Here is a 23,517-nt window from a genome sequence, read left to right on the forward strand (position 1 = left end):
TAGGGGGCTCTTGGGAGAAGGGCAGAAGGGCTATTGATCCAGTGGATTCCCCAGTCCTAGGTTGTGGCTAACCACTAGCAGAAATATAAATCTGCTCCCAGTGTGCACAACAACCAGAGAACAGATGTGCCCACATCACCAATGGAAAGGCACCACTGCACTGTCCTAACATCTACCACATAGCTGATGTGGGGGACAGAGTCACACAGCAATATAACAAGAATAGCAAAGAAATAAAGCAATTTATTCAGATGAAAAGAAACCTGGGACCCGAATTCCAGAAAACCTAGGCCTTGACTTTTATACAAAGTGCAGAAAATGCAATTCATATTTTTGCAGCAAAGGCACACAAGAAATTGCTAGTGCAATTTCCTATTCTAAGCAATGACACCCCTTCCCCCAGATATATGGCTTGTAGAGAGATCATCTCATCAGTTTATACATGATGGGGGGAAATAATCTAGAGCTCATCATGACACGTTTGCTAATCTCATGCCTCTTCCTGAACTGGAAACATCTATTATAGAGGATCTCAAAGAATTAGGATATAAGGATTTCCAGATTGCCTCAGCCAGCTTGAAATGATAAAAGGTTACCCAAAGTGGAGAGAATATAGGATGTTTCCTTCTTAAAGGCTTGGAAGTGGAAAAGCAATTTCTTTTTTCTTTTTGTGACATGGTTTTGTTTCTTATTCTTTCTTTTTTTTCTAAATACAATTCTTCCTGCATGGAGAAAAGAGCTAGTTCACAACAAGACCCTTCCATTCTTTGCCTCTGTTAAAACAAAATGTATGTAGACTTGGGGCACAAGACAAGGTCATCAAATAATTCTTTGAAAAATCTTGTTCTAATATACATTAATCACTGTTAATACTGTATTTGTCACTCCATGTGGGTAAGTCCATCACACATTTATTATTCTCTGTTCGTTTGATCCAAAAATCCAGACATTTTTGCAATACTCAGTGTAGGTGCTTGAATTACATTAGCAGAGTAGAGGCTGCTTGCAGTTCCCTTCCTTTCCAAAGTTGTGTGATTAGGACTAAACAGGACCAGAAGTTTGGGAATGTTTGGGAAAGGACTTGTGGGGGTGAAGGGGGAGTAATTTTGATGGTTGGGATTCTGGAAGTTGTAGTCAAACAAATTCAGCTCAGAACCCATGCTGTAGTCCTCTCCATGTCAACAGTACCCCAGAAACTGCAGCAGGAGCTCTCCATGAGTTTCCATGCCTATGACATAGTGTGAGGACCCACTTTCAGAGTTTCATCTGAAACATTTATCTCAAGTCTTTGACGCATTCAAAAAAAAAATCACTTGATAAGATCAAAAGTGTGCTCTTCACACATTGCCTCTGGAAGCTGGTTATAAAACTTCCTGGCAGGCTGGATCGATGCTTCAAGAAGATTCTGACATTAACAGAGACTACAGAGGCCTATATCTAAAGATCGGACTGGTTATTTCAAATCAATAGTGTGAAATACAACCAATGTGTCCACCTTGGTCTCCTTCCTCCGCCCCTGACTTCTGACCTGCAACCTGTCTGTCCCCCAGCTGGATATTATTATGGCAATATATGAAACTCAGAACTTATCATCTTTCCACAATTTTCTTATTGCATTGCTGCTTCAGCATCCTATGTCTGATCCTTTCTCCTCACCAGGTAGAATGTCTTTCTACCTCACTAGGCAGACAGGAACCTTCTGTCACATTCCTGTTTTATTGCTGCTTTCTAATGACTATGAAGAGTTGATAAAATAAAACAAATTGCTCTAGTAGATACCTGACCACACATAATTTCTAAATTATTATTTTTGCACTGTGGTTTGAATAATTGTTTCTACAATTCTTGCCGGTGGGGGGGGGGGGGGGGAGAGGATTGAAAAACAAGACAATAATAATTTTAATCAAGCAAATGAACAAACAAATTGACTTTTACCTTAATTGTGTTCACTGATGATTTTTATTTGTTGTACCTCACTGAAAGCAGGTGGATAAATATTCTAAAGAAAGAACTAGATGAGGGCCTGATAATTACATTATTTAAGTGTTAATTTCCATGCTCTGTTTTTAGTTTGACCAATAATGTTGGCTTTATGATGTTTTATGGTTGATGGTTTTGTTGTATTATAAATTGCTTGGGGGGGTTCCTCTTTGGTTCTGATAAGTAGTTTTAAAGTGCTGACATGGATAAATAAATAACAGCAAACTCACTTGCTGGCTTGCAATCAAAAGTCCAAACAATGAGGCAGTTCTGGATGTTCTACAAGGTTCTGAGATCCACGTGGAGTCTACCAGGACTTTTTAAATGTACAGTTGACCCTCTGAACCCATGGATTCTTTATCTATGGATTCAGCCACCCAAAACTTGAAAATGTATTAAAAAATAAAAATATCAAAAAGCAAACCTTGATTTTGCCATTTTATATAAGGGACACCATTTTGCTATGCTACTGTATTTAATGTGACTTAAGCATCCATGGATTTTGGTATCTATGGGGGGAACTGGAACCAAACCCCAGTGGATGCCAAGGGCCCACTGCATTAGCTGTCATCCTAATGTCATGTCCTTCCATGATTCTGCTCATTCACCCTACATTTTCTGTTTCCAGCCTGCATTGAAAGCGTTTCTATTTTGATGTTTCCTAGCTGATAAAGTCCAGTCAGCATTGAACTGATGCATTTACTGCAGCCTTTCCCCTCCCTGCACAAACGTTTTAGTTTATTGTATAAACGTTTCCAAAACCATAAGTATGTAGCTGTTTATAAAGTTTGTAAATAAAATAAATAAACAGTGAGAATAAACACTGTGAAGGAAATAACACATCCAAATATGTTCAGGAATGATTAAAGCTTCTGTAACTGTTGTGTCAAATTCTGGGATTTAGTCCTCAACTGAACAGTATTTCATCGTTCTGATATCAAATTTATTCAGCCCAACGCCTGCCTGGCTTTCCATACTATTTTTATATTTGATTCCTATGCTGATCCAGATCATATACGTCAATTACTAGGAATGTGAAGGGTAGCAATGAAAGAACTAGACAAGGTCCTAAAGCGTCAAGATATACGACAGAGCTGGACGGGTGTAAGAGCTGGACAGTAAAGAAAGCAGATAAAAAGAAATCAACTTATTTGTGATGTGGTGCTGGAGAAGAATACTGAGAATACTGCGGACAGCAAAAAAGACAAACAAACAGATCAAGCCTGAACTCTCCCTAGAAGCCAAGATGATTAAATTGAGGCTGTCATACTTTGGCCACATCATGAGAAGGCACAACTCACTAGGAAAGACAATAATTCTAGGAAAGGTAGAAGGCAGTAGAAAGAGAGGAAGATCATACGGAAATTTCTCATCTACAGGGTCACCATGAGTCAAGGTTGACTCAAAGAGAGCTAACAACAACAACAACAACATATCGATCTTCACTCTTCCACAATGAACATGCTCTCCCTTTCCTCTTTAAGTTTGCAGTGCCTCAGAAAGCCTTCTGTTGGGTCATCTGCCCTGGCTTCAAAGGTAGGTTTAGATGGCCCTGTCTGTTGTTGCAATGGTGCAACAACCATAAACATGAATTACAATAATAACAAGATTGCAAATCTGGTTTAGTGAACTGGATGTCAGCCAAGATATATTTCCCATACAGTAAGAAAGAACTATGAAATAGTGGTGTAAAACAGAAAGAGTACTATTCAGTTAGATTATGAAAGAACGTATGTGAAAAGTACCAAACATGCCAGGAGAAGGAAATGGGAAGCAATGTGCTCCATGTGGCTTTGTGATAGTAATTAAGATGCATAATGTGAGGACCCCCATTTCAAACTGGAGTAACAACTAACACCATGAATATTTAATTCTGTACCATAATGTAAAACTCTATCTTTTGGCAACTACATTCAGATTTTTGGAAGAAGATTTATAATGGGGCTGTATGCATGGGCCAAAAGGCCCATGTCAACCCCAGCTTGTCATCATCCTGTTTAGATGACTCAGACGTGGGGTGAGGATGGGCAGACTAGAAGCCATTTTGGTAAATCAGGTGCGATCTCAGCCCAACCAGCCCTTAGTCTGGTCTAAAAAGATTGGCTGTTTGCAGTGGTGCTTCCCAGAAACTTTGCCATGACAGCCAGTAGACCTTACAGCAGTGATGTAGCCATGGGGGGGGGGGCAGTGGGGTCTGGACCCCCCTTTCCATTACATATATAATGAATGGCGCACGCCACCACACCACCACACCGAAGCCCCATTAGAATGGTGGCACTTAGTGTGGACCCCCCCTTCCCAAAATCCTGGCTACGTCCCTGCTTATAGTCATGTGCCCCCTTATCTGTCACCACCACCATTCAACTCGCAGCATCCCGTCACTGCATGTGATGTTAAAAAAAAGAAGGCACCTTGCTATGTGGGTGAATCCAGGTGCCCTTTTTCTGTCCTTATGGGCCATGGAGGAGGCCTGCAATTAGAATGGCAGCAGCAGTGCCAGGCAAGGCGGTGGCAGTGGTGGCTCCATGGCATGGTAATGTTTGAGTGTCTGAACACCCATCCATGAAGTTGGCCTGTCATATCCTGCCTGTGTGTTCATGTCCTATAACCCAAATGGCACATTGTTGTTCAATCCATTATCATTCAGCCCTATGTCATTCAACTCACATCCTCTGTCACTACAAATGGTTGCAATTCAGGATCCAAGGACATACTAGGAGATGATTTGGGATCTCAGCATTCCCACTTCTGGCTTAAATGTCCCTGAACTAATTACCAGACTAACAATAATGAGAAGAGATCCATTACTGTCTGGAATGACAACACCATGATCCATTTTGCATTTAATTTTGGTCATAATACTACTTTTTCCTTCAATTCATCCTTCAATCAAATTTTGATGTAGTCCTCCAGTTTCTTGGGGTGCATCCTAATCATACTTATTCATATGCTCTTTTTTTACCTTTTGCAACTTCTTTCATCTCTCTCCAGTTACTGATGAGAAACCTGTAATGCAAGCAGCCATTTTTTAAAGAGTCCAAGCATTGTTAACTTAAGCAACTTTGTGGGCTGTACTGTATTGCTTTCCAATTATGATCTCAGAACTGTTACCATATTTAGCAAAACAGTTTGCACATGATTGTAAAAACAGCAAAGATCAGTCAATAGATCAACTATTGCCAACCTTGCAATCAAACTCCTTGTTCTCTTAGCTTCTGATTGGTAGAAGACACATGCAAGAACTTTTAACTGTTTCATTGGCTTCTTAAATCATGTTCTTTACTCTCATTGTTGAGTGGTGCAAAGCCACTACTAAAAGAAAAACAGAACAGTTTTAGATTACATCAACAGACACACTGTGATGGCCAATGGTACTGTGCAGTCATGTCTGCTGCATGGATTTATTTCTCTGTTTCCATATCAAAACAATGTATCTCCTGTTGTTGTTGGTGTGTGCTTTTGAAGCCAGTCATTTGAAAATATGTCTGAAGATGCTTGACAGCATCAGTGATTCAGAGTACAGATTTGTTTCCCACCACAATCTCTGCTGAGAAACATTCAGAGGGTGATTAATTTTTGTTGTTGTTGCTTTCTGCTTTGCAGAGTAACTCCATAGCCAATATGAACTTCAATTGGAGATTTAGATTCTCGGCACCAGTGAAAATAAAGCTGTGGGTTCATTTAAATTTCAAAACAAGAATAATAAATGTATGAAACACAGTAGGAGGTCACTGATGAAATGTGCTTTTTCATTTGAGGCCATTCATACCACCTAATCTTCCTTTTCTCTCTAAAAATAATACTTGTTCTAATCATGTTTGCAATCTCAGAGGAGAGGGATTCCATGTGCTGGTTTTTCCAGCTGCTACATGTCTCAACTGCATGTTGTTACATAGTACACTCTTTATCAAAATCCACTGGGAGCCACAACACAAGAAGTGGAGGGTGATGCAAATTCTAATATGCAATTCGAATCTTCTCTTACAAAAGTCAGCCTTAACAGCAAACACAGCTACTTGACATATGACATTCAACACTACGTTCATTTTAATGACCAGTTTAATCCACTTGGGTGAAATTATAGACTGATGTAACTGTCACTTCTGCAAAGACACTAGGGCCTGTTACAGACTGCCAAAATAAAGCTGCTTCGGGTCTCTTTGGAGGTATGCTATTTCAATGATGCATGGGTCCTAAGGGTCCAGAGGTCGCACCAATTCCACACTCCATTCCTAAGCACCGGAGTGCAGCTTTTGGTGCAGCTTCTGGATTCTTAGGATGCATGCATAATTTAAATAGCATATCTCCAAAGAGACCCGAAGCAGCTTTATTTTGGCAGTCTGTAACAGGCCAAGGCAAGGTATTTGGTCTTTTGGTGTGCACCCTCATGTCTTCCAAAGCCATATTATTCTCTGATTCATTTGACCATAAGCCACAGCAAAGGAATCACTTGATAGCCAATTTTAATAGATATGTTTCTAATTCCGCTTTTTAAAAAACAAAAAACTTAAATGCAAGCTCTTGCTATAGACGCATAGAGAACAACACACAAAAAGGAAAAATGTTGAGAGGAAGCATGGAAAGACATTACAATATTTGTGAAGTCAAAGGCTTTCATGGCCGGCATCCATAGTTTTTTGTGGGTTTTTCAGGTTACGTGGCCATGTTCCAGAAGAGTTTATTCCTGATGTTTCGCTGGCATCTGTGGCTGGAATATTCAGATGATACAATATTTGATAACAGCGGCAAGAATAATATGCACACGAAGGTGAAAGACTACTGTTATTTCTACACAAGAAAATTGGCCGATGAATGTGTTTGAACTTGCTGAAATGGACAAATTGACAATATTGGTCCTAGAGATATCTTTGATTAATTTTAAGAAAGCTTGGGAAATGATTATAATTTATCTGCAGTTATATTGGAAATATGAATCAATATAGGTTTTGTTAAATAAACAGAGTTTGTACACTGTGAGTCAACAGTATTGGTTTGTTTTAGTCTAGTAGTTTAATCTTTGTAGTTGTTTGTTCATATTTGTTTGTTTTAGCTGTATATGTAAGTATTTTGTCTTTTTGTTTAATAAAAATATTTTTAAATGAAAAAAAATGTAGATATTTGCCTTTATTGCCGTTGTTGTAGTTGTGTGCCTTCTAGTCATTTCCAACTTATGGCAACCCTAAGGCTATCACGGGGTTTTCTTGGCAAAATTTGTTCAGAGGGGGTTTTGCCTTCCTCTGAAGCTAGAGAGTGTGAATTGCCCAATATCACTCTGTGTGTTTTTATGGCTGAGCAGTAATTCGGACCCTGGCACATCACATCACACTGTCTCTCAACTGACTTTACACCTTCATAGCAGTAATTATATTTTAGAGTTGTTGTTGTTTTAAAAAAATAGTTTGAAAGTAGGGTTAAAGTGTGTACAGTTGAGTTAAGGCACTCATAATTTCAGCGCCACACAAGCATTCTACTGTCTCCTTATATTTTAATCTTACTTTCCTTTGGTCTTTCAACCCAAGTTCTCTCACTTTGTAGGTAGAGGTACCCTTTATCTCAGACATCATGAAGTCATTCATTGACCATGAAAGTACATGCTGCACAGAAGAAGAAGAATGATAGAGGAGAACCAAACTATAGGTAATGCAGTTTTAAGAGCAAGTATCATGAAAGAAGTCATATTTTCTTGCATTTGTAGCAATGGACATCCAGTGGTATAATTTATGCATGCGCCTTCAACTCTCCCCTCGACTTATGGTGACCCCATATGAATTTCACATTCTTAGGCAAGGGATGGTTTTGTTAGTTTCTTCTAAAGCACCTGGCATTTGTGGTGGTCTCTTTCCAAGTACTAAACAGGGCTGACTTCCTCATCCACAAAACTAGGAGGCTTCATATATATGAAGCTAATATCCAGTCTGAAGTCCTCATAAAGATTTTACATGTTATTTCATTAGCTCCATGCATTCACAAATGTAGTTTAATGTCCTTAAATGCTCTGCCTTTCCCAAAAGTGGATTTTTGATTCTCTTTCTTATTTGTCCATTTTTCCATAGCATTCATACTTTCAGGTTCCTTTATTATAAATGTAAACATGAAGCTTGGTAAACCCTGTAGACAAACATGTCTGTGGCATAAAATGTATAAGCATGCTATGAAGTTAATGAACTGTACTTTTATATAAAGCATGACATGTTTGCATCTAAAACAAATACTTGCTTATATCTGTTTAAGAGGTTTAGGGGTCACATGTTATGGCTGCAGACCTGTCTCTTAGAATTTTGATCCTGCCTAATGGTCCTGAAACAGTGGAAATGATTTCAACTGGAGATGTAAAAGATGCCAGAAAAGCATCTATCCTTTCCAGTCCTCCTTTTACACCAACTCAAGCCTAGCTTGTTTCTGTTTTAGAATCTGGCTCGGAGAAGAAAAGAATTGTAGAGGGGTCGACAGGAGATGGTGGGTAATGGCAGAAAGGTAAAGTTTACCTTGGAAGCACCCACACCCACCCACCCATCAATGTCCATGTAAAAGAGTTCTCCATGTCACCATTTTGAAGCTCTTCTCATTAACTTCTGTTCTCTGAGTGTAAGCCCATCAAGAAACCACATTTTCTGCAAGCAACCAGCCTACTGAGACTTGGTAGTGTTTACAGCTAGTTATACTAAACACTTCTGAATTTAGTAAATGCTTCTGGGACATCACTACTTTACCTGGATCTAGGGTTGCCATATCCCAGTTTTTGCCAGGACATTCATGTTTTTTAACCATTTGTGAATGTCCTGGCCCAGGTTTGGAGCCAATCCTGGCTCCCGCCTCCTCCTCTGCCTCCTGCCATGTTTTTAGCGCAGTAGCGGTGGCATGCAAGGCCTAGGAGGGAGGCCTCTCCTCCAGTGGTAGCAGACCCGCCTGGGGCCTCAGCCAGCCAGCTGGGCCCCAAGGAGATGGAGGAAGGTTGCCGCAGCAAGGAGAACCACGAAGGCACTGGAGGATGGCAGAGGTGCCTGGTTCAGGTAAGGCAGGTGAGCCTAGTAGGCCTCACTGGGGGGGCTGGGGGGGATTGGGGCTGCATTTATCTCTTTTGGAGGTGTCCCAAAATCTCTATCTCTTTGAATATTATTATTATTACTAACTGAAAGAAAGAAGTTGGCAGCATGAGCTTTCCTAGACTAGAGTCTGCTTCCTCAGATGTATTTAGTCTCAGAGGTGCAACAATATCTCAATATCTTTGAATTCTACTTCCTCAGATGCATTTTATTATGTTTATTGTTCTGTGCCTTCAAGTTTTTGCCAGAGAGGAGGAGCTGCATTTTAACCTTCTGTCCAGGAAGAAAGTCAAAATCTCCTCTATTTTGAACACGACTAAGAAGCATGGTTTTATATTAATTTTTTTTTGTAAATAAGGATTTATATTAATGGTTTTTAAAATATATATATTAATGTTTTTGGCTTTTAGTTGGTTGTGTCCTCCATTTTTCTTAAATGCCTTACATTTTGGGGCAAAATGTTATACATTTGTCTTACATTTATTCTACATTTTGTCCCAGTTTGGTGGTAAGAAATTATGGCAACCCTACCTGGATCTGAAAAAAAAAGAAGAAACGGCACCACATTTCCTGACCTTAGACAACCACATCCAATTGTTTCATATGGAAGTTTTTAAAAATGGAGGAGACAAAACAAATCCCTGAAGAAGTTCACAAGGCCACCTGATGAAGTCTCCTGGCACCCCTTCCCCATAGATTCTAGGATCTTTGTGCTGCTTTCCCCATGCTACGGATAGTTTCTCAAAGGGTTTGTTTCTCAGAAGGCCAGCCCCACCATTAGGCAAAGTAAGGGTCCGTCCTCCAGTACCAGATGCTGTGGGTGAAGAATAGCTGCAAATTGTTGGAGGACAGAACTGTGCAGTCCTAAGAAGCCTGTCCTGTGCCTCCAAAGCTAGCCTGTTTTTGTCAGGTGTGGTGGAGGTCACTACCCCACTAGCAGCATGTTGAAGTAAGGTTCTGCTTTCCGTTTGTTTGGCTTCTGTGTGTGGAAGGAGAGGAGGGCATAATGAGAAATAACATGCATGCTCAAGTCCCTTTATAATCAATTGGTGGTGACATGTGTGTGGCAGCATACACGTGCCAACACTGACAATAATGGGTTGCAGTGATCTGCAGATGCTCAAGTCCATGGATGGCTACCTGCCAATAAGGCAAGTCCACTGTATTTCCAATTTCTATATATGGTTATAAAGCTGGCCAGTGAAGAAAACTGATAGGAAGAGAGTAAACTCATTTGAAATTTATTGCTGGAGGAAAGTAACACAGATCCCATGGTCTACCAAAACAATCAATAAATGGGCCCTGGAGAAAATCAACCCTGAACTCTCCTTAGAAGCCAAAATGACCAAACTAAGGTGATCGTACTTTAGACATATCATGAGATGACATGATTTGTTGGGAAAGATTTTAATACTGGTTAAAGTAGGAGGCAGTAGGAAAAGAGAAAGAAAGATTACACTTGGAGAGGCTAAATCAAGGAAGCCACAGCAATGAGTGTGCAGGGCTTGAGCAGGGCTGTTGGTGACAAGTTTCTTGGACATCTCTCCTTTATAGGGTCACCGTAAGTCAATTGCAATTAACAACAACAAATAAAAACCACTGATTTTATAACATATATCTCAGGAGGAAAACTAAGTGATATGGGACATATATATTGCATAGAGCAGAAAGCTGTAGCTGAGTAGTATGGCACATATACATTGCATACAGAGGAAAGCTGTACCTGAGTGATATGCCACATATACATTGCACACAAAAGGTTCCAGGTTCAGTCCTTAGTTTAGGCAGAGAAGAACTCCTGTCTGAAATCCAGGAAAGCAGCTTCCAATCTGTGCCCACTCCACTGAGTTAGGAAAAAGACATGGGTCTGACTCAGTATATAGCAGCTTGGTGTGCTCCTATATTATTTGCTATTAATGAAAAACCTTTGGAGAAAATGCTCAAAACAATGAGCCTGGTTTCTGGTGAACCCCTGAGTTTTTTTAAAATTGCACTGACTGGAACCAAGTGATTCTTTGCTTCCAATTCTATCCAAATAGTAGCAGACTCCAATTAGTCAATTCCATTAATAAGCCACATTCCCTTTGACAAAAAATGCTCACTGAAAAACACTAAAAGAGCAATCACATGGCCCCCAGGGTTCTCCTGAATGCAAGTTGTTTTGTAAATTAAAAAGTGTACCTTTGTTTTGTGACACCTCTGCCCTCCAGATGGTCCACAGTTATGGCATACACCTGTTCAGTGTCAGCCATTACCCGTGGCAGCATATGGCAGCTCGCACATATTGCTCAGGCGGAGGGGAATCCGGGCCTCGTGGTCACCTGGGCTGCTTCAAGTGGTGTGACAGAAGCTGTGGGAAATTTAGGAGCTGACAGAAAACTGATGTTCCTCTTCCCGGCAGGAAGACGTAGATGCCTTCAAACAACCAACAGCTGTACCTAAACTGATCCATGTTAATAGAAGCAAGAAAAACACAGGCGACTCTGCCAAAAGGAAAAAGAAAAGGAGGGAAAAAGGGGGGGAGGCATGGTGTGAAGGAGAAAGAAAAACATATTTTCATACTTCATGTGCGGCGCATTTTGCTTCATTATACTTTCGCAATTAATGATAAGAAGAGCTCTCCAGCGATTACCTAATTTGCTGTCTTTCCATTAACAAATTTACTGATCTGATATAAATGAGAGGGGGAAAGATGTTTACATCTTCATAAACAAGTAAAACCGGTGAAATAAGTGAAAATGTGGTGAACTCTCTCCAAAAATGTCTACTTGAAGATTCAAAAAAGGAAAGGGACATATAAAGTTACGCACAGCAGTACATAGGGAAGGGACGTAATGAAGTGGTGTCTACAAATAAGTGAGTTTGGTGACTAAGTATTAAAGAGCAAGGTTATTGCTATTGTTGCATGCCTCCGAGTAATTTTTTACTTATGATGGCCCTGTGGCGCAACTATCATGGGGTTTTCTTGGCATGTTTCTTCAGAGGGGGTTTGCCACTGCCATCCTCTGAGGCCGAGAGTGTGTGACTTGCCCAATGTCACCCAGTGGGGTTTTATGCTTGAGCAGGGAATTGAGCCCTTAAGCATTGTAGTCCAGTGCTCAAACTACTGCACCACACTGGCTCTCAAAGGGCAAGGTTATCCGGCCCCATTTTAAAATCCACCTTTATTGTAGCAATAGCTCCCCATCAACTCCAGAACAGGGTCCATATTTCAGGGGCTGAGGCTGGTGAGGCTGCACCCATTAATGGGGAGTCAAGAGTATAGAATCTCACCACCATTTTAATATTAGCTAACATCACTGTCACTCTGGGACACAATTTCTAAAATGTATGTGTGTGTTTTTTTAAATTACTGTTCCAGTTCCAAGGCTCAGAAACTAGTTGGGCTGCATCTACACTGTAGAATTAATGCAGTTTGGCATCACTTTAACTGCCACGGCTCAGTGTTATGGAATTCTATGATTTGTAGTTTTGTGAGATACTTAGCCTTCTCTATCAGAGACACAACAAATTACAAACCCCCACGATTCCATGAGATGGGGCCATGACAGTTAAAGCATTGTCAAACTGCATTAATTCTGCATTGTGGCAGCAGACATTATACTGTTGGCCCTCCTTATGAATGGATTCTTTATCCACAGAGTCAACCATCCATGGCTTGAAATATGTGTGTGTGTGTGTATCTCAAAAAGAAAACCTTGGCTCTGCTATTTTATATAAGGGACACTATTTTACTATGCCATTGTATTTTATGGGACTTGAGCATCCATGGATTTTGGTATCCATGGGGGTCCTGGAACCAAATCCCAGTGGATACCAAGGGCCTACTGTCATATTTATTAACATCTGAATGCCATAGATTTATAGTACAAAGCATACTTGCCTCCCACTTACATTATTGGCTCAACCCACACAACAAAGTACGAGCCAAAGCATGAGATCTAGCACTTGAACCATGTGGTCTTCACCCTGATATCTAATGAGGCCATATGCTGATAACTATAAAAGTAACTGGATGCAACTAATACTAATCTTAAAAGCCCCCTCTAATTTATATCCCTTAAATCATAATCATAATCATAATCAACTTTGTTACACTTTCATTCTTGGAAAATGAACAAGTTACAGGTAATTTGTTATTTGTAACTAGTTACTTCAAATGTCAACTTTATGGCAGCATGTTGAATTAGAATGGCAACTAGAATCAGCCTCCCTTCACTATCTGGAATTCCCCTTTTAAAATAAAATGAAGCAGACCTCAGTGGCCAGCTGCTGTTCCCAGCCCACTTCACTTGGTAGCAGCCTTCTTGGCATGGAAGCAAAAAGAAAAGGCCATCTTGAAATTAATTTTTCATCAAATTTATCCAAGCAGTGATAATACTCTACTACATTTATGGGACCTGCACATCAGCACGCCTTTCAAAAATTCCCAGATTGATTTATTAACCTCAAAGCTTATCTATTTTAATCTTGTTGATTTTAATTTTTGTTTGTGAATAAAGCTTTAGTTCATTAATTGCACTCATCAGTCAATCACTCAGTCAACATCTCCAGCACAGTATTTATTTGTTTCTCTCTTTCTCTCTCTCTCTGCTTCCACATTTAATTGTTTTCCAAAATGATGAAGGCAGCTTGGCATCCAAGGATGCAAACTTGCCAGTATAAACTGGATACTTTCCCCCCCGTTAGATTAAGAAAAGACCACAGTCCAAAGGAGTCACCTATGTGTTCCTTCCTTGCTGTGCTGGTTAAAGCATGTGTTGAAGGAAAAACAGTGAGGGAAGCTGTGGAAATGTGTTCTCTTTTTGCTGGACAATGCATCTGCTCACAGGGCTGGCAAGAGAAAGGATATTTTGAAAAATTTGGGGTTTGAGTACATAGACCATCCACCCACCAGATCTTGCTCCATCTGACTGTTTTTTATTTCCAGACTTTAAAGGGGTTTGAAAAGAAGGGAATTTCCAAATGTTTCAGAGGTGATAGCAGTAGCAGAGCAGTATTTCAGTGATGAAATAGCAGATTTTTGGAGGGGAAGGGTTTTAAAAAAGAGAAATGATGTGTCAAGTGTGTTGAAATTGTATTGAATATGTGAAATAGTGTGTAAATTTCATGGCCCTTCTTGGACAGATGAAAAACTTTTCAGCACCCCCTTGTATCAACGGAATTTCTGAATGCTGGTGATTCTGTTCCTTTCTCCCTTCCAGAAGTGATGTTTGCTTTTCATCTTTCATTTTTGCTTGTTATCATCCTCTTTTTGGATCTGGCTACAATTGTATCCCCTAAATGATGGCCTTCTTTTGGTCCTGATAAGATGGCTTGTGGGAAGTCTTTAAGATAGAGTTGGGCAACTTTGGCCCTCCAGATGTGCTTTGGTGTACTACATCCATCAGGCTTAGCCAGAATACTCTCAATGGTGAGGATATGAGAGTTCCACTCTCCAAAACATGTAGAGACATAGTGTCTACTTTGGCTTATGATAACCATTGTCAGGATTGTTATTGTTGGGGCAAAGCAGATGAGTCAAAAGGAGGGGCAAGAGACTGCTCCAGCCCCAGTCACTCTGGGACTGTGGTAACCGGATGGCCTGCTCCTGAAGCAGGCAGCCACTGCAGTCCTGAACAACCTGCTGGCTGGAGGATCTTTTTCCTACTCCTTTTTCCAGTGGCTTTGGGCCGACTTAGCTGGTCTCAGAGGGGCTTATGTCCACTTCAGGGGCATACATCATCTAAACACAATGCCCCTAAAGCATCCAGAAGCTGCTCCTTTTGGCCCATCTGTTTCAGGCCATTGTTGTTGTTCTGGGCCTTCAAGTTGTTTGCTTCTTATGGCAACCCTAAGACCACACTAGGTTTTTCTTTGCAAGATTTGTTCAGAGTAGGTTTGCCACTGCCTTCCCCTGAGGCTCTGAATGTATGACTTGCCCAAGGTCACCCAGTGGATTTTGAGGCTGAGCTGGGAATTGAACCCTGGTATTGCTGGGATAGGAGAATTAAATGGAATAATTACAACTCTTTAAAAACAGTTCATTAAAATAAATGAGAACATTTGAGAAACCATTAGGGCAGGGCTCTAAAGTGTAAAGCTGAGGGAAAAGGAGCAGCCAGAGGTCATGCCAGCCCCGATCTCTCTGGAACTGGATGCCGTGGTCCTGAAGCCGGCCGCTGCCATGGTCCCAAATGGGCTGCTGGCGAGTGTGGCTTTTCACCACTCCTTTTTGGGCCAGCTTCAGGCCACCTTAGGCGGCCTCAGACTGACTTTCAGGTAGTTTGGGGGGGCATGCGTTGTTTGAACACCACGCACCTAAAGCACCCAGAAGGCATTTTATTTGGCCAGTATGTTTCAGGCCATAGCCTCAGGTTCTGTTCTCCATCTCTATTTTCAAGGAAGAAGAATCTCAAGGTGACAGCACCTTTGAAATGTGTGTATGTATTTATCTCCTTTGTTAGTCTTGAAGTTTTTGATTAGAATAACACATTCTGTGCAATTGTGGTTAATGCTTAATGTACCATGCATAATGTCATCTCCATGGGCTACCCACTCTGATATCACAAGAGGCCATCCCCAGGTCTCAGCCTTGTGTCAGAAACCTCAGGGACTGCAATAGTCCTGGGGGGTGTTCTCACTGGCTTATACTCCGGGTTACAAATCGAATTCAAGGTATAGCGTTTCTATTTGAACCCGAATTAACTCTAGAATTGTTCTAGAGTAACCTGCAGTCGTTCTTACTACGATTCGAATCTGAATCGGGTTTTTTTTTTAAAAAATCCAGGTTAGAGGCTTATAACCCGGAGTAAAAAAATAGAAGGGTCAAGCCTACTATTTTTCCTTGATTCGGGATAGGAATCGGAGTATTTAAATAGGAACAACCAGCCTCTGAATCGGGTTAACTGGATGGGAGGAGCAGAGCAAGATGGGCTGGCTCGGGGGAGTCGCCCTTTCTGTCCCCATCCATCGTCGCCGTCACCATCTTTGCTTCCCTCACCCCTTTGTCCGCGGCGGTCTTTTGATAAGAGTTAAGGATTATTTTTTAATTATTTTTAATGGTTTACAGGCGCTTAATCTCTTCAGCACTTTAAGCGCCTGAAGTCCCAGCCGCTCAAGCACCTGCATCTGTCAAAGGACTCTTAAAGGCTTCCCCCAGTGGATTGCAACCTCCCCTCTGTGTGAGAAGAGCCATTGAACACCATTTGTAATGGAGAGGGGCTGGATGCACAGCGATCTGGGGGGAAATAGAGATTTTCCTTCTCTCTTTCCCAAATGGAATCTGGGGAGACATAGGAAACCCTGGATGTGTGTGTGTGTGTGTGTGTGTGTGTGTGTTCCAACCCTGGGCTTTGGATGCAGAGTCTCTACCCACTTAAACCCACTGCCTTCTCCTCCTTGATCCGATTTGGCAAACACACACACACACACACACTATAGATAGATAGATAGATAGACACACACACATGTTTATATATGAATACTCACACACACATGCATATATATATAAACACATACACACACAAACATATAGGTATATACACACATACATATTTGTATGTGTGTGTTTGCACGCATGTATATATACGCATATGAATGTATATTTGTTTGGGGAACCGAAGCTCTTTCCAGAGGAACTATGGGATGGGTTTTGCAGGAAATTCCTGCTTCATGGCTCCCAAGGCAGCCCAGGGAGCAATCCCCAAAGATTCTCTCCCCATGGGGCGGCCAAAGCGAATCTTTCCAGAGGAACTATGGGATGGTTGTGTTTGTTGTGTTTGTGAGACATTTATCCTCCTCTGCCAGAGAGTGCTGGTGCCATAATAAACTACCATTCCCAGGATTCCCTAGCACTGAGTTATGGCAGTTAATATGGGGAGACACAGAAGAGGACGAATAAGCGCCTCCTGATTGGCTCTTTTAAAAAAAACAACCGCGAAACTTATAACGAATTAAAAACAGCCAGGTAGTGGGAACGCAGGTACAGGCTACATCGGTGTATGTTACTCCAAATTAATGTGACGTCATGATGACGTCGCTTTGATTGACAGCCGAAAAAGGCGAGTGCGAACGAAATAACGCTAAAAACGGGTTATATATACACCGATTCATTCTTGAATAGGAACGAAAGTGGATCATTTACAGCGATTCAGTGGGTACATGAGAACGAAGAAAAAAAGTGATTTGAAACGCAGGATAACACCCGTGTTATTTTGAATCGGTTTTACTGAAACCGGTGTATTTAAAATCGTTGTAAATCGTAAGTGAGAACAACCCCTGGCAACCTTAATGATGATATTTAATTGCTTCTCCTTCAGGCAGCTCAATTATGCTGAAACCAATGTTTAAACCAGCATTCTGTACCAATCCCTGAATTCTTACCCAAAGTTTCTAAGCCTCTCATATAATATTTCCAAATTTAGAAGAATGAGTCATGTGAAATATTCTCTACTGTATTTGATAATTGGTTGGCTCCTATTAAAGGCTACCCATTCATTTTTAAACCTCCTAAAGCCAAGCTGTGCTGTGTTCCAAAGTTAGATGATAACCATGTGTTGAGTGTCAGTCGGACCATGTTTGTGAAATGGTAGCTGGGTTTAATTTCAACTGTCTGTCAATGGGTCTCTTTGATCTGGTCTTGATCATTCTTTTTTTCACTTTAGTTTAAGTGACTAGAGGCTACTGCTGTCATTGCTGCTTCAATTTCTGATTTCATTTTGCCAAGATGTAAAAGATTTATTTGCAGCAATTCTCTCAAATATGATCCTTAACTGATTCTTTTTTTTTTCTTTTTCTTTTTAAAAAAAGCCTTTCTCATTCCCTCAAGGTATTTTGCAGCGAGTGGCTGCAGGATTATTGTCAAGAAAAAAGAAATTTGATAGAACCGAGAATAGCACTGAGAGTGTGTGAAAAGCACACATGCATTTAAAAGAGAAAGATGTTCAGATTTAATCAATAATTTCAGCTGCATGTTTAATATGCTACTTAAATTGGGGGGAAATAATTATTTCGCAATGAGTGCTAAAACAATGGTTTGGCTATTTGAGGATCAAGTTACACAGGATTATAGTAAGGGATAAAAGGCTTGGCAGCAGCATGGTTTTAAATATGGATGAAATGAATACACATTACACACCATTATAAATCTCTGCATTCAAGGAAAAGCATAAATCTTTAGCACATTTTTTTTCTGCTGTGAGATATCAAGGATACAGCTATTTTTATATTAGTTCTGATGACATTATGAGATGCATTTTTACAAAGACACTGATGCAGTGTTCTTTTTACAATGATTTTACATTAAAAGTATGCCAACGCAAAGGGAACATCATACATAAAACAGTGCCTGTCTTCTAGTGTCATTTCACTTCCTATGCCCTCCTTGTTAATTTTTTTTAAAAAGCCATCTTAACTAATACAACTGTTATTTTTAAGTGTACACCAACAAAAATAAAGTGTAAATATGACAAACACATTTGCAATCACACAGATAACAAGTGCATTCCTCAATAAACTGGGATTGGCAAAAGTGCCTTCTTGAGAATACACTAGGCTACAAACTTGATTCCTGCCGTGTAATGTTTGAAGCATGCTACAGGAACTCCATACTCTCATACTCTTCCCATTTGACAGGAGTACTCCAGATTAATCCATTGTCATGCATTTTTTTCAACTGCTTTTATAATGTCCCAGTTCCTCTCTACTCCCACTTTCCCACTGTCTCCTGAGCTTACTTCAGTTGCTGCAAACTGAGTTTAAAGTGCAAGAGTTCAGTGTGCAAACTGAGTCCAAAGTACACATTGTCCTCTACTCTCCTTCCACTGAATTAAATGACTGCAATCTACTTTTTCACTTTGAAGATAGGAGTTTATCACACAGGAGGGAAGCACCCAAATCCCATAGATAAATATCCTGCAAAAGCAGGATTGTTTTCAGATGCCATCCCCCGATGTCGCCATTATCCCATATTTAACCCATTAATTAAAGTGCAGGATTTGGCCACTTTTCATTTTAGGGGGAAATCCCAAAGTAAAAAGCAGTGCATTTTTATGGGTTATTCACGGGTTAAATGCAGGATAATGGTGACATTGGAGGACGTTGTCTGAAAACAATCCCGGATTTAATTCCCGTCTATCCACGTGTTCTGGATGCTTTGTCTCCCATGTGATAAACTCTTTAAATTGCAGGAATTGAAGTAAATTGAGGGCAAAGGAGGAAAGGAGGAGGCGGAGAGAGAAACTGGGATATTTTAAACACAACCAAAAAAGTGGGATGACAGATGATTGATTGGGACAGAATCAGAACAGTTGAAGGGTATGATTACAGTGTAGTTATTTGTTCTGTATTAGCTCCCTAATGAGGGTTTTTTTAACAGAACTTAATAGTGATAGATGAATATTTATTCCCTGTGTAAAGCTGAATGGAGTTTAAGAACAAGATTATGTGGAAGGCCAATTGAATTTTGGCTACATTTTCTGTATGTTAAAAAAATATGTTTGACCAGAACTAACAATGAAATCAAAGAAATAAATGTACACTGGGTGGAGAACCTTTAGCCATTCTGATGTTTTGACAGCAATATCCATAATCTCTTACCATTTTCCATGCTAGCTGCAAATGAAGTCCAAACTTCACAGGTTAGAAGCCTCCCAAACCAGTTTAAACTTCTCTAAAAATCTACAGCTTACCTCTACCTAAAATAACCTGAAAGAGTTATTCTCTCTAGCACATTAGATATAAAGAACAGAAGGCTTTTTTTTTAAATAAGGGATTTTGAAAAGCAGCCAGGTAAAGGCATTTCAGTCATTTCAAAACACATTAGAAGTAAAAAGACAGCTAGAAACTCAGTGGGACGAATAGATCAAGGTGTAAGAGAATGCTTGGATAGTAGAAGCTAGATGAGTTATTTGTGGCACTCTTCATGAAAAAATATGAGAGACAACTATCCATATTTGATTTATTATTTTCAGGAGATCTGTTGGAAAGAGTGTCATAAGAAGATGTTATTTGTAGGAAAAGATCCTAAGCTGAGCCCTCTTTAGTCAGTCCATGTGAGGACTCACGTTTCCCAAGTGGTGTGCCTCCAAATGTCAGCCCACCACACCCATTGTCTATGCTGCATTGTGCTGATGCCTGTTGTTGGTCAAAACATCCGAGGGATCCCACAGTGTGGAAGGCTGGTTTATCCAGGTGCACAGCTTTTCATAATGATGCTACTGAGCAGCCACACTTATCTTATGTCATTGCTTGACATTTTATCTATTACGTTATCAAGCTTTCTAAACCAGCTTTCAGAGTTCTGAGCCCACAATAAGCAACATTCCTTGCTAACAACTGGTGTACAGAGTCATATCACTTTTGAACCAAGATGTTTCATTACCTTAGCTGTGTTAACTAAGCACATGCTTGGCACAGTCACCACTGATGAGCAAATAAATTACTTTACTTCTGTAATCTGTTCTCTTTGGAATGTTGGTTGAGTTGGTGCTTGTTCTTGTTTTGTGATTAACTGAGCAACATTAAAGAAAGTTGGAGTTACAAGAGAATACATACAGTGCCTACAAGAGCTTTTCTGACCATATTTTCCACTCTCATGATTGCTGTTGCTATATGCCTTCAAGGTGACTGTGACTTAGGGTTTTCAAGAGACTGTGACTTAGGGTTTTATTCAGGAAGTTTGTCATTGCCTTCCTATGACACTGAGAGAATGTGACTTGTCCAAGATCACCCAACAGCAATAGCAATAGCAAGTACATTTCTATACTGCTTATCAGTGAATTAAGTACTCCCTAAGCGGTTTACAGTGTGTAAGCCAATTGCCCCCAACAAACTGGGTACTCATTTTACCAGTCTGTGAAAGGATGGAAGGCTGACTATACCTTGGAGTCCTGCCTGGGATTGAACCTGCAGCCTTGTGGCAGCAGTACTGGCATTTAACCACTGCTCCACCAGGGCTCACTCAGTGGGTTTCTATTTGATTTGAACCCTGATCTTCACAAATCCAACATTTGGGTCGCTACTCTACATTTTCCAACATTCAGATCACTACCCCCACATTGACTATACCACAGCACATACCATATATTTAAGGAGCTTATCACATGAACTTTAAAACCAGCTCAAGCCTCCCAGGCTGCTGCCAGGACAGAGGATGGAGGCAGGGATTATCGCATGCTAAATCGCCACCTAATCACTGGCCGACATCAGCCTGGATCCCAGCCACACTCCACCAGCACATTTTAGAAGCCTGAAAGCTTCAGATTTCTAAAAAGTGCTGGTGGAGCATGGCTGGGACCCGGCTTGGACCCAGGTTGATGGCAGTCAATGATTAGGTGCCAATTTAGCATGTGATAATCCCCATCTCTTTCTCCATCCCGGCTGCAGCTCAGGAGGCTTGAGCCAGTTTAGAAATTCATATGATAATCTCCAAGTTAGGCACAGTTTTAAGTGGGAAACTACCCATACATGTAATACTAATAAGAATAATATTGTCCTGACAGGAGAAAACAATATATCTAAGGTGGGGAGGGAATTAGAATGGAAAACTAACAGAAAGGGGAAAGAAGGAATCTCAAAAACTTTGATTTTTTTGCTCCATCCTGCCTTCAGCTAAGTGCAAGGTGCAAGCTGACCCTAGTAAATATATATCTGAGATCTCATGGATGGAAAGAAGCTAGGCGTAAGAGACAGAGGGTTGGACTGAATGACCCTTGTGGTCTCTTCCAACTCTATGATGCTAGAATTCTATAAGTTCTAGAATGATTACTTTTTATGCTTAGATCATACATTGTTGCCATAATCTAACCATAACACCGTGAAGATAGCTCCATGAAGAAAATATTTTCATTCAGCAATTGTACAGCTCATTCTGTTCAGGAGAACCTCCCCATGGATTGTATATCCAATCAGTTATAGCCAGACTTCATTGAAAATGGCCTCCTGAAATACACAGCATTATATGTGACCATTACAGTATCTGCACTATACAATTATAGCAGTCTATCTTACGGTTCTATCTTATGAAATCCTGGGATTTACTGTTTGGGGAAGCACTAAGCATTCTCTGCCAAAGAGCTCTGGTGCTACTGTTCAGGAGAGTGCAGTAGAAAATTATAAGTACACCAAACTGCACATCCCAGAATTCCATAGCATTAACACATAGCATCTAAAGTGGTATCAAGACCCAATATTGTTTTGGTGAATATATAAGCCAAAGCTAAGAGATCCCACCACGTCCACAAGTGTGTTTGGTGAGGACATGGGAGAAAGACTTCTCCATGGCTGTTCCCACACTGTGGAACTTCCTTCCATGGAAGGTGGGGTCCCAGTTCTCTTTCCACCAACAGGTGAAGATGTTTAATTCGGGAACAGTAGTGTGTGTATGAAATTGTGTGCTGTACTTTTTATCTTTTACAGGAAATTATGTTTCAAATACATTTTAAGTGTTTTTCAGAGCCTTGTTGCATAAGAAAAGAAAGCTGCAATGGAGCTTTCCCCATGCCTTTCCTCATGCTGTCATAAGCACTTCCATTGTTTTCCCAAGGGAGTCAGTCGTAAAAACATGCTTTCTGACAAACAGATTTTTCCAGCATGACAAAAAGCGTGGTTTTACCAACCTCTCCTTTGAGAATAAAACAGAAGTGCTACCACAGCATGTGAGAGGCACAGAGAAAGCTGTTACTCTCCCATTCTGTTTCAGCTTTCTTTTCTCAGGCGATAAGGCTGTTAATCCCGTTTTTAAGATAATACCATTATTTAATTATTTTTAAAAACTTTTGGACACTAATGTTTTAGTTTCATCTTAAAATTTTTGCAATCTGCCTTAAATCCCATTTTGGGAGAAAGACAAGATAAAAATTCAACCAATCATTCAACTGGTGGACGGAAGGAAGCAATGGTCAAAAACAGAACTAATGGGAGAACCAAGGGCCAAAAGCATTCTGCAATGTTAAAATAATATTAAACTGTATTAGAAATCAATCCAAAATTGCACCTGAAAGTCTCCACCCAGTTTTGTCAAATGTTTTCCAATGAGAATTGAAGTTCTCTCAAGAGTTCAAGGATAGCCTGAAAAAGATAAATGTACTAAAATGTATCAGAAAATTATCTCTCACATTAAAACAAATGTTCTAGTTACAACTGGCTGTGTGCCACCTTTTATGGCACCCTGCCACTTGCAGCAGTGCCACACTGTATGAGAGCACCACACTTGATTTTATATTGAAACATGAATAAACTCTAAGCAGCAAATATCCCCCCTTCCTTCCCTGACTAATTTGCCAGCAAATCAGTGGCCTTCTCTAAGAAGAAGTAGCCTGATTACCAACAAGAGGCTCTAAACTTAAAATATGAATTGTTTCTGAGGGAGAAACGTCAAAAGCAGGGCAATCTATTGTCTTGATATAAAGAACAGACTCCCCCCCCCCCCAACAATCCAAATTCGGTGCTAAAACACGAGTTTGGTAATCTGCATCACATAACCAAATTTAAATATTTACTCTGATCTTCAGTC

This window comes from Sceloporus occidentalis, unplaced genomic scaffold (genome assembly GCF_023333645.1).
Source record: "Sceloporus occidentalis isolate IW3139 unplaced genomic scaffold, rSceOcc1.0.p SCAF_1, whole genome shotgun sequence".
Lineage (NCBI taxonomy): Eukaryota > Metazoa > Chordata > Lepidosauria > Squamata > Phrynosomatidae > Sceloporus > Sceloporus occidentalis.